The sequence below is a fragment of the Myotis davidii genome, unplaced genomic scaffold (genome assembly GCF_000327345.1).
Source record: "Myotis davidii unplaced genomic scaffold, ASM32734v1 scaffold438, whole genome shotgun sequence".
NCBI classification, from domain to species: Eukaryota; Metazoa; Chordata; class Mammalia; order Chiroptera; family Vespertilionidae; genus Myotis; species Myotis davidii.
In genome coordinates, this window is record NW_006290031.1 from 3849557 (window position 1) to 3866024 (window position 16468).

The 16468-nt window shown below is 37.4% G+C and overlaps 1 pseudogene; it reads left to right on the forward strand.

The window, feature by feature from the left end:
* The first annotated feature begins 12931 nt into the window (after positions 1–12931).
* LOC102761968 overlaps positions 12932–16468 on the forward strand; it is a 51814-nt pseudogene continuing 48277 nt past the window's right edge.

The window sequence follows — 16468 nt, forward strand, 5'->3', positions numbered from 1 at the left end:
AGGCAGGCAGGTGAGCAGTTAGGGGCAATCAGGCAGGCAGGTGAGTGGTTAGGGTCGGTCAGGCAGGCAGGCAAGCAGTTAGGAGCCAGTGCCCGGATTGCGAGAGGATGCAGGCCGGCTGAGGGATCCCCCTCCCATGCACGAATTTTGTACACCGGGCCTCCAGTGCATGTATAATATTGCTATGATCTGAATATTTATAACCCTGAAAAATTCATTTGTTGAAGTCTTAACCCACAAATATGATGGTATTAGTAGGTGGGGCCTTGGCAAAGTGCTTGTTCCAGCGGTTCTCAACCTGTGGGTCGCCAATCTGTGGGTTGCGACCCCTTTGGGGGTCAAACAACCCTTTCACAGGGGTCACCTAAGACCATCAGAAAACACATATATAATTACATATTGTTTTTGTGATTAATGACTATGCTTTAATTATGTTCAATTTGTAACAATGAAAATACATCCTGCATATCAGATATTTACATTACGATTCATAACAGTAGAAAATTTACACTTATGAAGAAGCAATAAAAATTATTTTATGGTTGGGGGTCACCACAACATGAGGAACTGTATTAAAGGGTCTCGGCATTAGGAAGGTTGAGAACCACTGCCTTATTCGGTCATAAGGGTGGAGCTCCCATGAATGGGATTAGTGTTCTTATAAAAGAGGCCCCCAGAGATTTCTTGCCCCTTCTACCAGGTGAGGACATAGTGAGAGGTACCATCCATGAATATAAATGGGCCCTCAGCAGAACAAAACCAAATGGTGCCTTTTCTTGGACTTTGCAACCTCCAGAACTGCGAGAAACAATGTTTCTGTTCTGATGCATAGCACCCCGAAGGAAGGAAGATGAATGTATATGTATTTTTAACAATTTATTGACTCATTTATCTTCACTCTATTCTACAAACACAAATGCATTTCCAGCCTTTGCTGTCTACCCCATAAATATCTGTTATTGATCAAAATGAGACCAGATGAAGAATATGTGCTTTGTTACTGTTATTGTTTCCATTCTGCATAGTCTGTGAACTCCTTGTTTCAATTATCTATTTGACATATCATTTGGATGCCTTTCAGTGTTAACTACCAAAAATGATTTTTGGCCATGTTAATGATCCATTCTATCCAGAAGTGATATTCAAAATACCCAGCAATTAGTCTGACCTGGACACAGATCACTCAGCAAAACCCATCCATTCAGAAAAGAAGCCATTTCTGTAATCACCTGGGCCTTTCCAGGTGAACCTGCCTGATTTTAACATTATCTTGAGATAACGTAACTTATAAAGGGATGTAAACAGGGAAGAAGGCTGAAGAAAATGACAGATATCTTTTGTTTAATTTAATTTTTTAAATATATTTTATTGATTTTTTACAGAGAGGAAGGGAGAGGGAAGGATAGTTAGAAACATCAGTGAGAGAGAAGCATCGATCAGCTGTCTCCTGCACACCTACTGGAGATGTGCCTGCAACCAAGGTACATGCCCTTGATCAGAATTGAACCCGGGACCCTTTAGTTTGCAGGCTGACGCTCTATCCACTGAGCAAAACTGGCTAGGGCTTATTTTCTTTTTAGATATAAAGTGTTTGAAATAACATGTTAAGAAGCAACCAGCTCATTTTTGTGTAGTTACAAGATACCCTGTTTTCTATTAGAATTCCTCTTTTTGCTGTATTATCAGTTTAATTTTTTCCAAACTGGATCATTATCATAAAAATATCATTTTTTTAGAGTGCAATTAAAAGCACACATAAAGCCTGATTAAAAGCCTTCTGATGTTAAGTAAGCAGTTAACAACAGGCAACCTGCAGAAACAAGAGCTGCTAATACTGTCCAGAAAACCAACTCCGGCAAGCATCTTCTGGAGCCTGAGCCCCATGGCAGATTGCTCCCTGTCAAAGCCTGGCCTGCCTAATACATGCTGGCAATGGCCCGGTCCTTGGAATGCGGTGCAGCTGCTGCATTAGTCAGACTTTCCCTTTCCTGAATGCTCTAATCCCTTCAATATTGCATTAAATATGTTTTCAATATTGATCTGGATAAAAATGTGCTGAATGTTGCAACAGTTTAATTCTGACGTTTGTCACAGGAAATCTGGAAAAGGCAGAGGTAACTGCATCTTTACTGTGCGAACCTAATGCAGTTTCTTTCGTACAAGACCAGAACGCTCACAGGGCTTTGTGATCACTGGGAGGCAAACGCCGGCAGCCCTGAAGCCAAGCAAGGGGACTTAGTGTTTGGCTGGGCTGACTGAACTGACAGTTTGCCATCCAGGAGACCTGAGTTGGGGCTGGCCCTTGTGGTGGAATGTTATGTAGTAGGATACTATAATAAATGGTTTTAGGGCTGGTTATAGTCTCTATAGTCCAAATCCTTGACAAGCCAGAAATAGAAATCGTTTATGACCATGTCACATATTGTTATTAGGTTTCCTGGATGATTATCCAAACTATTATTAGCTAATCTATTGGGTGGTATATAAGAGCACACACTGAATTTGAAATTAAGATCTTTGAACTCTATCCCAGATTTGTCATTAAATTGTCCTCAACCCGTTTGCCCCCCTCCCCTCCCCCTGCAATCTCTCTTGGACTTAGTTTCATCTGTAAAATGACAAATATGGGTGTGGTAGATCATATATCTAGATAACTGTCAGTTATATGGCTATTTTTATATAAAATATCCACATAGCTATAAAATATTTTTGAAACATCATTAAATCGTGTAATTATAATTAATAATGACATCATTATTTTGAAGGTAAATATTGAAATTATAAGATTCACTTTGAAGAATGTGTGACATTGAATCAGAGAAATATTACACATTTTCTAAGTTTTGAAATTCTTGCTTTGGCACGATAATATTCCATTAGGATGATATTTCCTCAGTTTTGAAGAAAAAAAAGAATATCCAAGCTTCTTAACTTGAATATATAAAAAATGTCTAGTGTTCCAAAGCATGACACTGATATCAAGTAAAAATCTGGAAGTGATAAAACCCTCTGAACCTTCTATAATATCACTTAATTAATTTATTCTTAATAATTAAGATTCCACAAGACCAATGAAGAATACAAATGAACATGTTAGCAATATATAATCTGCTCATCTTTTTTACTATCATTTAAGACTATCCCTGAAATTGCTTCTTGTTGACCAGGAAAGATGAACAATTTTGTCATGTTTCAAAGTAGTATTTATTGACAATAATCAAATACAAGCCTTACAGCCAACTCAACCTTGAGAAATTGTGTACCTCTAAACATCAAAGTTTCTTAACTACTATTATTAAAAACTAAGAAAATTTCTGTTACCATGATACTGCAATCAATGGACAGAGCCATTTGGACTACCTTTTCAAACCTTTGAGAATCTTTCTCAAGATGGAGCATTGCACACACTTTTTAGCGTGGTCTCCAAGGCCAGCCATGATTTTACTTCCTTCTCATGCCAGAAGTTGTATTATTCAGAGCCAATCCACTACTATGCCTTTACTCCATTTGAAATGCTATGTCTTCCCATTTTTGTTTATTTTCTCACAGTGTGCATTTCCTACCTATGGATATAATGCTGAAGCCCCAATTCTACCTTTTATATTAATTGTCATGTGTTTCTTCCAAATGAAACTGGTCTACAACCGAGTTAGCAAAACCGTTTGTTCAGAAATGTTTCATGGCTTTGATCAGATTTTGATTGGTCCTATAAATATAGTTATTTTCTCCATAGACTATAAACCTCGAGGTCTATGCTTATTTTTTGTGATTACTTTTTTAAAACTATAAAAATATATATAATCTTTATTGAGATTATGACTTACATATTTGCATATCATATAGGTTACACAATTAAATTATAAGTATATTCTTACAGTTGTGCAACCATCACTATAAACAATTTTAGAATGTTGTCCTAACCCCAAAATAAGCTTTGGAGCCATTAACAGTCACTCTTGTTTCTTCTTAAACACCCACAGTCCTAGGCAACCACCAATATCATTTCTCTCTCTAGAGTTGTTGATCCTCATCATTTTTTAGTAAATGGAACCATAGAACATGTGGCCATTTATGACCAGATTCTCTCTCCCAACATCTTCTTTTCAAGGTTCATTCATATGGTAGCATGTATCAATACTTTATTATTTTCTATTGGGAAAAAAAGTTACACAGATATAGTCTTTTATTTTTCTATTTATCAATTGATGGACATTTGAGTGATCTTCAGTTTGGGGGCTATTATAAATAAGTAGAGGCCCGGTGCACAAAAAATTTTGCACCCGGGGTGGGGGGTCCCTCAGCCTGGCCTGTACCCTCTCTCAGTCTGGGACACCTCGGGGGATGACCACCTGCTGGTTTAGGCCCGCTCCCCGGGGGATCGGGCCTAAGCTGGCAGTCAGACATCCCTCTGGCAGCCCGGGAACCTTTGGGGGATGTCCACTTGCCAGCGGGAAGCAGGCCTAAGCTGCAGTCGGACATCCTTAGTGCTGCTGAGGAGGCGGGAGAGGCTCCCACCACCACTGCTATACTGGCAGCTGGCAGCCTGGCTTGTGGCTGAGCAGAGCTCCCCCTGTGGGAGTGCACTGACCACCAGGGGGCAGCTCCTGCATTGAGCATCTTCCCCCTGGTGGTCAGTGTGTATCATAGTGACCAGTCATTCCCAGTCTTTCTGCTGTTAGGGTCAGTTTGCATATTGCCATTTTATTATATAGGATGTTGTTATGAACATCTACTTACAAGTTTTTGTGTGGATATATGTTTTCAGTTCTCTTTACTGTATACTTTAGAATGGAATTTGTGGACCATATGATAACTCCAAGATTAAACTTTTGAGGAACTAACAGACTGTTTTCATAGTGACCACACCAGTTTACACTCCATCAGGAATGTGTGAGGTCTCCAAATTCTCTGAATTCATGCCAATACTTATTTATCTTTTTGATTATAACTATCTTAGTGAAATATATCACATTACTGTTTTAATTTACATTTCCCAATGTTTAATAACATTGATTATTTTTCATGTGCTTAACGACCATTTGTGTATCTTCACCATATTTGGCAAGCTTTCAGCCATTGTTTCTGCAAGTACTTTTTTTCTTTTCCGTTCTCTTTCTCTTCTTTTTCTGCTACTCTCATGTATGTTAGTGTCCCATATTTATCGGACTCTTCTTTCATTATTTCTATTTCTTTATTGATATTTTTTATTTGATGAGAAATTGTCATCATACTGCCCTTTATTTATTAAAACATGTGCGGTTTCCTTTATTTCTTTGAACATATTTATAATGGTTGTTTTATATGTTTGTTAAGTCTAACATCTGAGCCTTCTCATAGAAAGTTTCTGTTGCTTATTTTGTTTTCTATGTATGGATCATGCCTTCATGGTGTTTTCTTTCATGTTTTGTTATTTTTTTTTGTTGTTATAAACTGAAGATTTTATAATGCAGTAGAGCAACTCTGGATACTGATCTTCCATCTCTAGAGCTTGTTATTAATGTTTGATTACTTGGTTATCTGCTTATTTGTTTAGAGACTTGTCTTGACTATTTTAGTAAGTCTGTTTCCCCTATTGTGTTGCTCCACAGAGGGTGTAGCCAGCCTTGGGAATGTGAATAGAAACCTTTGCATGCCATTGGTTTTAGCAGACCAAGTCTTCAGAGAGCGTGGAAGGATGAGGGACTTTCTCACTTGTATCTCTGTTAGGCTGTCTGCCGCTGTTGGTATTACACCCAGCAGTTAGGCTCCACTATGCCTACCTAGTGGCAAAATCAACTCTGTGGAAAATATGAATACCTGTTTTGTTCACCATGATTTTCATGACATCCTTTAATAGTAGTGCATGATTGCAATGGCTTTTATTTATATATTTATATAAAGATTATTCTAAGTTATTATGGAATTTAGTAAAACCTAGTTAACAATATTTTTAATATTTTGCTAAATATACAATGCTAAATTTGAAGGCAATGTAGCCATGCCTGTAAACAAAGTCTTATTGTTCAATATAGTAATTTTACTTTCAGGAATATCTCTAAAGGCAATAAATTAAAAAGGGGAAATTAGACATATAAATGTATTCATCACAACATCATAGAAAAAAAACCAAAAAGTAAAATATACCAAATGTTGAAGGGTTGGTTGTGATCAAATATATAATACCAGATTTTCTTATTTAATATTATTCAGCCATATTTATATAGAAACATGGGAAATGACTAATATGTTAACTGAAAAAGCAGAATATGGAATTTCATGTCTGTTTCATAACTCCTTCATATTTTAAATTGTTAGAATGATGAAAGAGAATTAAGCCATGTAAGTTATGGAGCTTATTGCTATATATGCAACAATTAAATTATTTTAATTAATTTGAGATAGGGCAATATTAGAGATGGCAAAAAGCACATATTTTGATACTTATATACTTATTACAATTCCTTGTGAATTAACACACACACACACACACACACACATACACATACACACTCATAACACTAAAGAAATATTCAACAATAGAGTATAACCTTTTCCTGCAAGAAAGAAAGTCCCTTGTGAGTGAGCAAGATGCTTCACTCCCATCTTGCACAGTAGGAGGTTGGGTAGCAAGGTGAGCAGGGAGCAGACAATATGGTCATTTTTCTCTTCCTTGCTCTACCTTAATGTGTTCTGTATCTAGTGATTTAATAACCGTAGTAGCTTTTCTTGAACTTTCCTGTCTTCATCATTAGATGGCATCCAGACTTAATGAAAACATTTCCCCAGAAGACAAAGAGTAACATAAACAATTTATCATCATTCCCACTGGTCAAACATAAACACTTTCTGAATAGAAGATGGAGTTCTGCCATGGCTCCGTGGAACTTACTACAATGGCAATGGCTTTGCAATTTTAATGCTGAATAATTTGTTTTGTGGCACAGTAGAAATATTTATTTTGGATGGACAGCAGTTTTCAGGAAAAAAAGGAAAATGCTGATCAGGAGGAACAGTGCTGTTTCCAGGACTGGAGCTTAGCAGAAAAGAGCAGGAAAGTCTGTTGAGTAAACTGGTTTCACTCCTAAGCTACAAAGGCATAAAGGTAAAAGGCAAGGAATCTCACCCCCTCCATCATCACCCTCCATCCTCCACTTTAATGTGGTGCATGTCTTCCAGGCTCTTTCTTACTGATATACAAAAATATATGTAGCTATTATTATTTCTAGGGAAACAGAATATTATTCTTTATTTTATTTTTCTCTTAATAACTGAGCACACCCTTTGCATCTTTTCAAAGCATGAAAAAGCAAGAGGAGATTCTGAGTGCTTGGAAAAGATGCAGGTCCAGAAAAGTGAATACATTTTCTAACTACTCCCTTATTGATGGGAAAGTAAGTGGTGTCCACTGCTAGTGACATGCTTCCGTGAACATCTGTAAAACGATGTCATTTCTGTAAAACAGCTTCCTGTGCACAATTAAACTTTCACATACACTGGCAAGTTATCCCCCGGAAGACTATTCCCAAATTTGACACTTGCCATGAACACGTGAGTGCCTAGTCTCCAAATTGTTTGCCAGTAGGCTGGGTGAAAATGCTATCAACGTGATATATTAATATGAAACTCTATAATGCAGGAACAGAAGTGTGTCAGAGATGAAATAATAATATTTAATGTTCTTCACCCAAATAAATGATAGATGACAGGTAGATAAAAAGATAGAAAATAGGAAAGAAGAAAGGAAGAGAATGATATCGATTGGGGCAAAGTAAGTTTACATTTGTTTGTACAGTAATTAATAAGTAATAATAAATAATAATACAAGAATTAACTCTGTTCCATTTACTCACAGCTATAAACCTACTTTGGCCCTGTCCTGTACTTATATTTAGCCAACAAATATAAAGTTAATTGTATTTTCAAATGTGATAACACAAAAAGTTGGTTTATAAATTGTGACTCTTTCTGGTGATATGAAGTTATGGTAAAAATATAAAATGATGAAGTGTTTTTTATTTGAACTGTTTATTATTTTAATTTGAACTACTCAACTGACACATTTGGTCACATCCATTGCTTATGACTGAAGATTATGCAAGGGATAGTCACTGGGCTAAAATAATGCAGTTCGGCTTAGCATCATTACTCATGGTAAAATAGAACACGCACAAATACAAAATGCAGGCAATGTGAATTAAGTGGAGTATGCAAGTAACTTGTTTTTCAACTAAATTCAGTTATTTTTCCCTAAATTTTTAATATTTTGGCTTCAAGGTAAAGAACACCACATTTCTCAAACCAATATTATATTCTGGAAAACATTAAGATTTGTGAATGGAATGGTAAACCAAGTTTATCTCTTTACCAAGCATATTCTTCTTCTTTATTTTTTTAAATGTTTGCCTTAATCCATGCTTTATTCCAAACCAGGATAATATTTTTTTTCTTTATTGATCAAGGTATTACATATGTGTCCTTATCTCCCCATTGCCCCCCAATCCCCCACTCATGCCCTCACCCCCCTGGTGTCTGTGTCCATTGGTTATGCTTATATGCATGCATACAAGTCCTTTGGTTGATCTCTCCCCCTCACCTCCACCCTCCCCTACCTTCCCTCTGAGGTTTGACGGTCTGATCAATGCTATAACATGAGCTTTATTTCACAATTCACATCTGAAGAAATTTCTCGCTAACAGAATATTCTGGTCAAATTTATTTATCCTTAGAAAATAGGCCTGCATTTAAAAGGAATGCAGCTATAATAATCATTAAAATTGTTGAAAATGATTTTACATAACTCATGGAGTCTAAAAAGGCAACATTTTAAGGATTTAAGTGCATCAAACCAGAAGCAATGTCTTCTTTTTCTTTAAACATTTTTTTGCTGTTGTTTTGTTTTAAATCAAGAGAACAGTGTTGAGGAAAATATATTTTAGCTTCCATTAAAATGTAGACAGATATAGGACCTTTCTCCTGGTTCTCTTAAAACAAATTTTTAAGAACAAGTAAACAAATATCTTTGCACAGATATTTTTCCCTTCTTGCATCTACATGTAAGGTCTTATATCAGAAGTAATTCTGTAATATTGACAGTAGACATTCTTTATTGAGAATAGGCACATGATTATTTGCAATCTTTTACAAAAATCTATATAATAAAATTAAATAAATAGATATCCCCCCCCCCAGTGTGTGTGTGTGTGTCTCTCTCTCTCATTTCTTTTTCTTTCTAAATATTACTACCTACTCTATTCTTTGGTGAACTGGAGTTTTCTCCTATGGGAAAAATAATAACTGTTAGTGGACACTTCCCTAGAAACTAGCCCTTCTAAGCAGTTTTATATTAAGCAATGTACCATTAATCATTCAGCTCAAACACTCTGGGTCATCAGAAACAAGTAGTATGAAAATATTAAATAGTTTTATAAAGGTCTTAAAACTATAGTTCCTGCTTTATATTTCCTATCTTGCTAAAAACCTACTTGGAAGCCACATTGTTTTTATGTTTTTTGTTTCCCAAGATTTTCTTTTTTTTTTTTAATTCTGAATGCTTTGTTGTCTGTTTTGTTCTTTATTTTTAGATTTTGTTTTTATTGGTGAAAGCTTCTTACTAAATCACCTTTTCTTAAATAATATTTTTCATTGCATTTAGGGTTTATTGAAACAGTAGAGAAAATTCATAATAAGGAACAATATATAAATTATCTTCATTTGTTCATAAGCAATGGTATAGGGTATTTACCTAGTTATTATTATTACAGATTGCTGAATATTACAGAGAATTGAGTAGCCTAAACAACTTTTTCATTTTCAAAAAATTATCTATTTTATTAAGCACTTCCTGTGAAAAAATATTAAACATTATACAAGTATCATTAACATAAATAATGGACCTGGAAATATATTATTATTTATTTAAATTTCACTCAAAATAATGGTATTAATGTTTAGGGCTTTCTTTGGTATAATACAAGGAACACATAATTGTCTTTGAAATATCTCTAGATTTTAAAATATGAGCATTATTTTAAAGATCCTATTTTGTGTGAAACAAATCATTTTTTCCCTGAGATCAAAGAAGTTTTATATGTCGTCAAAGAGTCATTATCTTTTTCCACTTATTTTCCCCCATTTTATTTTCCATAAATAAATGGAAAACATAAAGAAAAAAGATAATAAAGTATTTTTGCCTTCAAACCAACTGATGAAGACACTACCAGGACCAGGAATCAAGGCAAATATCATCGCCTCTTTATTTTCCATTCTCTTCAGTGACTCCATTTTACAGATTTCCATCTGCTCTTAAGATATCCAGTGCTGGCCCATCATCTGCTGTCCATTTGGAAACTCCAGCTGTGTCTTTTCATGTAAAAGGCGAAAGATTTATGCGATCTGAAGCGCTGGCCCATCATCTGCTGTCCATTTGGAAACGCCAGCTGTGTCTTTTCATGTAGCTCCGCACCACGCTTGGGTCTGCATTAAGGGTCTTTCGGCGTAAGCCCAGCTGCGGTCTCCCTATCTCTATCAGCCCGCTCCCAATCCTGCACAGCAGTCAGGGATGTTCAGTGACTCCAGATTTCACGTTAGACAGATCAGTTTTCTAGAAGCCACAGGAATTGCTTCTCCAATCTGGGAGGAAGAATAAACTGTGCATTTCTTCCTGGAACTTCCTAGCTGAACAAGTTATCAAAAGCATTTCACTAAAGCAAACGAGCCAGGCTGGGCTGCTCCCAGTGGTTTCACCTTTCGTTAATATACTCTAGTAGATGGCATACATCTTCCCCGAAGTGTTTAGCACTGATGTCAATGGTCATGGGACCCAGGGCCCCTCTCTGTCAGGATGTAGAATGTGCCATGCTAAATGACCTTATATACAGTTGTCAGGGTTGTGAAGTTATCCATGAATGCTTACGCATTTGTTAGAACACTATGTTCCAACGCAGAGCTATATTTTATCAAGATAACTTAAACCACTGGTGTAAACTGTACATTGTTCCAATGAAAGTTATTACTGGCTGACCAGAGCACCCAGAATAACCTAAAGTTATACACAAACCTATGCTTCTGTTTTTCTGCCATGAACTTGGGTCAGCATGCACTTCGGTATTGCCTGTCTGTGTGGAATTCTGAGAGAATAATGATGTCATGTAAATAAGATACTATGAAGGGCATTGCTCTAATCTTTTAGTGTGCATAAACAAACATCATTTTTTCTACTTTTACCTGTATTCTCAAAGCAAGCAATATATATATATCTATGATCTATCTACCTATCCCTCCACATTTATAAGTTGTTGGCTCTATATCCCCCCTGCTTCCACCTTCTGCTTGCAACGGCAGTCAGGAAAAAATGAGAAAACTTTAGTGTTTGAAGGACTTCAATGTCACAAATCACTGAATGAAAACTACTTCCGAATCCTCCTCCTTTCTTTCTTTGACCAGCACTCTGCCCTCCTCAGACCAGAGGCTGAGGCAGAATCCTGGAGAAGCTAGTTACCCGTCTTTTGCCTACTACCCATCAAATGTCAATCTAGTGGCAAAATCAACTCTATGGAAAATATGAATTCCTGCTTTGTTCCCCATGATTTTCATGACATCCTTTAATAGTAGTGCATGCTTGCAATGGCTTTTATTTTTCAAGTTAATTGGGAGGTTGTGGAAAGATCTTATTTTATTTTATTTAATGGCAGATGCTCTCTTTCTCAAGCTGGGAGGGAAGTTTTGGCTGGTAGCTGAAGCATTTGGGCAAAGTTCTTTATGGCATTTAAAAAACTACAGTGACTTGAGAAAGCAGCATCATGTGACAGGGCTGTGGCAGTCTTAGCGCCGCAGGTGCCAGAAAGCGCTCATCTGGGTGGCTTGGATGACTCCAAATACTGAAGAGTGTTTTCTGCGTGTGGGAGAGAGTCCCCGCAGTGTATTCATCTCTACCGCGAGCGAGTAGAACCCCGCTTCTGAAGCAACTGGTGTGCAGTTTATTGCCCCGCGAGGCAGAAGACAGACACGTATCACTGACATTTAACAAAGCTAGCTTTCAGGATTTTCCTTTATTTGCCCTTTTACTATGGTTCCATTCTGTAGAAAAACATTCCAGGAATGATGGCTTTAAATCAGGTCCTCAGAAGCATTTTCTTCTTCAAATTATCTGATGTCTTTAAAAGGCCAGGGTGTCTTTTAATAGTTTTTAAGGGCTTTCTTTGTCCCTCTTTTTTTTTAAAAAACATATTTTATTGTTTTTTTTTTACAGAGAGAAAGGGAGCAGGATAGAGAATTAGAAACATCCATGAGAGAGAAACATCGATCAGCTGCCTATCTATGTTTTATAAGGTATTGATATGTTTATATATGGTATGTCATATACTATATATATATATATATATACATATATATTGAACCTGCGACCCCTCAGTCCACAGGCTGACGCTCTATCCACTGAGCCAAACCGGTCAGGGCTCTTTGCCCTTATTTTATATGTATATACAAAATGCAAACCGATGTCTAAAATATTGTTCCCTCTTGGCATCTGAGACGCGAGGCCTTAGATCAGTGGTTCTCAGCCTTCCTAATGCTGCGACCCTTTAATACAGTTCCTCATGTTGTGGTGACCCCCAATTTCATTGTTACAAATTGAACATAATTAAAGCATAGTGATTAATCACAAAAACAATATGTAATTATATATGTGTTTTCCGATGATCTTAGGCGACTCCTGTGAAAGGGTCGTTCCACCCCCAAAGGGGTCTCAACCCACAGGTTGAGTACCGCTGCCTTAGCTCACAAGTACTTCTGCAATCTGGCAGCATTCCTTATGGAAATCGGCACATTCGATTATTGCCGCCTTTGGCAGGGATCTATCTATACAGTAACATTCACATCTAGCGATGCTATGAAGCTGCTTCTGAAAAGGAAGATGTGCAGCTGTTTTTCTAGTTTCTTTTCACTCTGAACTGTCATGAGTGAAGAGAGGAGCTATCAGTTGGTGATGGCTGTTCGGTTCCCGAGGTTCACCAGAGTGGAAGGCCACAGCCTCACCACGCCCCTCCTCCACGGGGCAGGTGCATGTTCAGGCTGGCGCCCCCGTCAGCCTCAGAGGGGACTCTCCTTCCTCCGATGCCTTGCCTTAATGTGGACAAACAGTCCGGAGTAAGTGTAGTAAGAAGGGGAAAATGAAGACACATATATGGAATTTAGACACATTAAGTTTCCGTGCAGATCTCTGAATGTAGCTGGAGCCCTCAGCCACAGGCCGGCGTGCCTGGCTAGCTTTTAAGGACTTCAAGGCTTTGGTTCCCTTCCCTTAATTCTGACTAGTACCTACCTGAGGTCAGCGCCAGGTAGGTACCCTGGGAGGGAGATAACGTCCACGCACATGAATAGTTTTCTTCCGTCCTTTTTCCTGTAATTCTCTCATGTTGAACCTCCATTCAGACAGGTCTGGATCTGAAATCCACAAAGGACAGATACCATCCCCTCTCTGTTCCCAAGTAACTCCTCTCCCCTCCTCTGGCCCTCAATACTTTCCCAGATCTGTATTTTTCGTGCTGCATTGGCAGCCTCTCTCCTGGAATGAGTACTTTCAACTCCAGCCTATTTTTCTCTGTACTGTTTCCTGTAACCTAAGCAAGTAGAAGACATCTCCTATGCCAGTGGTCGGCAAACTCATTAGCCAACAGAGCCAAATATCAACATACAACGATTGAAATTCTTTTGAGAGCCAACATTTTTAAACGTAAACTATATAGGTAGGTACATTGTTGTTAACTTAATTAGGGTACTCCTAAGGCTTAAGAAGAGCCACACTCAAAGGCCAAAGAGCTGCATGTGGCTCGCGAGCCGCAGTTTGCCGACCACGGTCCTATGCCATTAGGAACCACAAAAGTACCATGAATACGTGAGGCAGTGCTGGGGACAGGCCCTGATGATTGTCCTATCAGGTGGCTTTCCGGTGGATCCTAGACCTGCAGCATCCCCTCTCTTACCTGGAGACCTGTTAGAAATGCAAATCCCTGGCCCTGCCCCAGGACTGATTAGAAACTCTGGGAGTGTTGCCAAAAATCTGTGTTTCAACAAGCCCTGCAGTGATTCTAATACATGTTAAAATTTAAGAAGCTCTGCTCTACCCTAAGGTAGTGAATTTCCATTTTTTTGTTTGTTTGTTTTTACATAGCAGTCATTTTTTGAAAAAACTGTCTTAAGCAAGTTCTCTAGCAAGATGTTTAAGTTGGTGTTATGTCTCAGAACAAAGTCTAGCTTCTGCCTTAGAATTGGTTGTATGGCATGGGTTGGAGGGCATCATATTTAATCATCCTCCTAGTCCATTAGCTTTACCCAGTCCCAACCAGGACAGTGGTTTTTCCTGTTTCAAAGCCAGTGCCTCCTAGTGGAGATTGACATTTCAAATCTGAAAGATGTGTCAATTTCTCAGTTCATTTATGTAGTCCTGATAATATAAAAACCAAAATGGTCAAAGTCAAGGGTATGTCTTATTTCAGATTTACCAAGCTCTACCACTTATGAGCACCATAAGTAAGGAGACATCAGCTCTGAACTTTCTGCATGATTTTTATCTTTAATCAGAAATTATTTATCTTTGTGTTCTATTTACTATCTTTAGCTGCAATTGCCTTCCTTACTTGCTCAACTAATATTATACACAAAAATGCCCAGAACAGTGGGGATTTTTGTGCCCATCATCTTTCTTTGCTTTATTCTCTCAATGTATAGTTTAAAACTACTTTAGTAGAAGCAACATTTAAATATGTATTTCAGTAGTGAGGTTTTGAAGACTCCTAATATAGTTTTCTTAGATAGGGATGCTGTTTATATAATACCAAATGTTTTATTTTAACTAATTTTAATGGCACTAATTGATATCCTGGTGAAGTGGATATTAATGAATGTATATTTATGTTATAAATATATCTTTTTTAAAATATATTTTTATTGATTTCAGAGAGGAAGGGAGAGGGAGAGAGATATAAAAATGTCAATGATGAGAGATTCATTGATGGGCTGCCTTTTGCACGTCCCCTCCTGGGGATCGAGCCCAAAACTGGGCATCTGACCTTGACCGGAATTGAACCCGGGACCCTTTAGTCCTCAGACTGGTGCTCTATACACTGAGTCAAACCAGCCAGGGTGTAAATTATCTTTTTAAATTGATATACATCCAATGGAAACTCAAACTCCCTACTAACATACAGTTTATTTATGCTTTATATAAGCTATATACATTCTTTAGTTCAAATGCAGTATTTACTTCATCATCATCTATTATTTAATGTAACTGAAAAAGATGTTTCTTGCATTAGTACTGCAAACTGGTCATCCTATATAAATGAGTCAACTTTCAATTATCCAATTAATAAAGTAAGTTGACTTAGTTAAAATGAAACAATTCTAGGAAATAAGCAAAATTAACCAAGATTTTAAGTAGAAGGTCATTACTCAAATAAAGCAAAAGCAGAATTTAAATATGGGGGGGAGGGGGACTCAGGCGAAACTGAACTAGAGAAGATACCTGGGAACACATTAAAGACCTATGAACCAGGAGGTCACAGTTTAATTCCCAGTCAGGGCACATGCCCTAGTTGCAGGCTCAGTCCCCAGTGGAGAGGTGCAGGAAGCAGACGATCAATTGATTCTCTCTCATCATTGATATTTCTATCTCTCTCTCCCTCTCCCTTCCTCTCTGAAATCAATAAAAATATTTTATGAAAAAAACAACAAAAAATAAATATGAAAGAGTATTCAAAAAGGGTCACGCATTATGTATACAAGTATAACCAATGGACATAAGACACTGGGATAGGGGAGGCCAGGAGAATGTCAAGGGGGGGGGCGGGAAGGAGACATATGTAATACTCTTTGTAATACTTTAAGCAATAAAACAAATTTTTTTTAAAAAAAAGGTTAAAAAAAAGGGTCACACATTTATAAACATAAAAATTCAACAGTATAGCCCTGGCCAGTGGGTTCAGTGGTTAGAGCATTGGCTGGCACGTGCCCCGTGGTCTCCTATTTGATTCCTAGTCAAAGACATGTACCTGACTTGCAGGTTCAATCCCCAGTCCCAGTCAAGGTGCATGCTGAAAAACCAATCTATGTGTCTTTCTCATATCAATGTTTTTCTCTCTCTCCCTCTCCCTCTCCCTCTAAAATCAATAAACATATTCTTGGATTAAGATAATAATAATGATGATAATAAATATGTTAACTGCCCAAAAGAGAATGAAAGGATTAACAAAAAGTCAACTATACACACACACACATACACACACACACACACACACACACACATAACTTTGTTTTTTCATGGCTCAATTTCTTCCCTACTCTATTCTTTCCTAGGAGCCAGAATTGTCATCTTCATAGATTAGGATTTCCTCTTTCTTTTTGGAATTGCTATAAATTATGGGGATTTATGTATCATGTTGACATCTTTGGGAGAAATAGGAGACTACTAAACTTTAATCTGTGTCCCTACTGC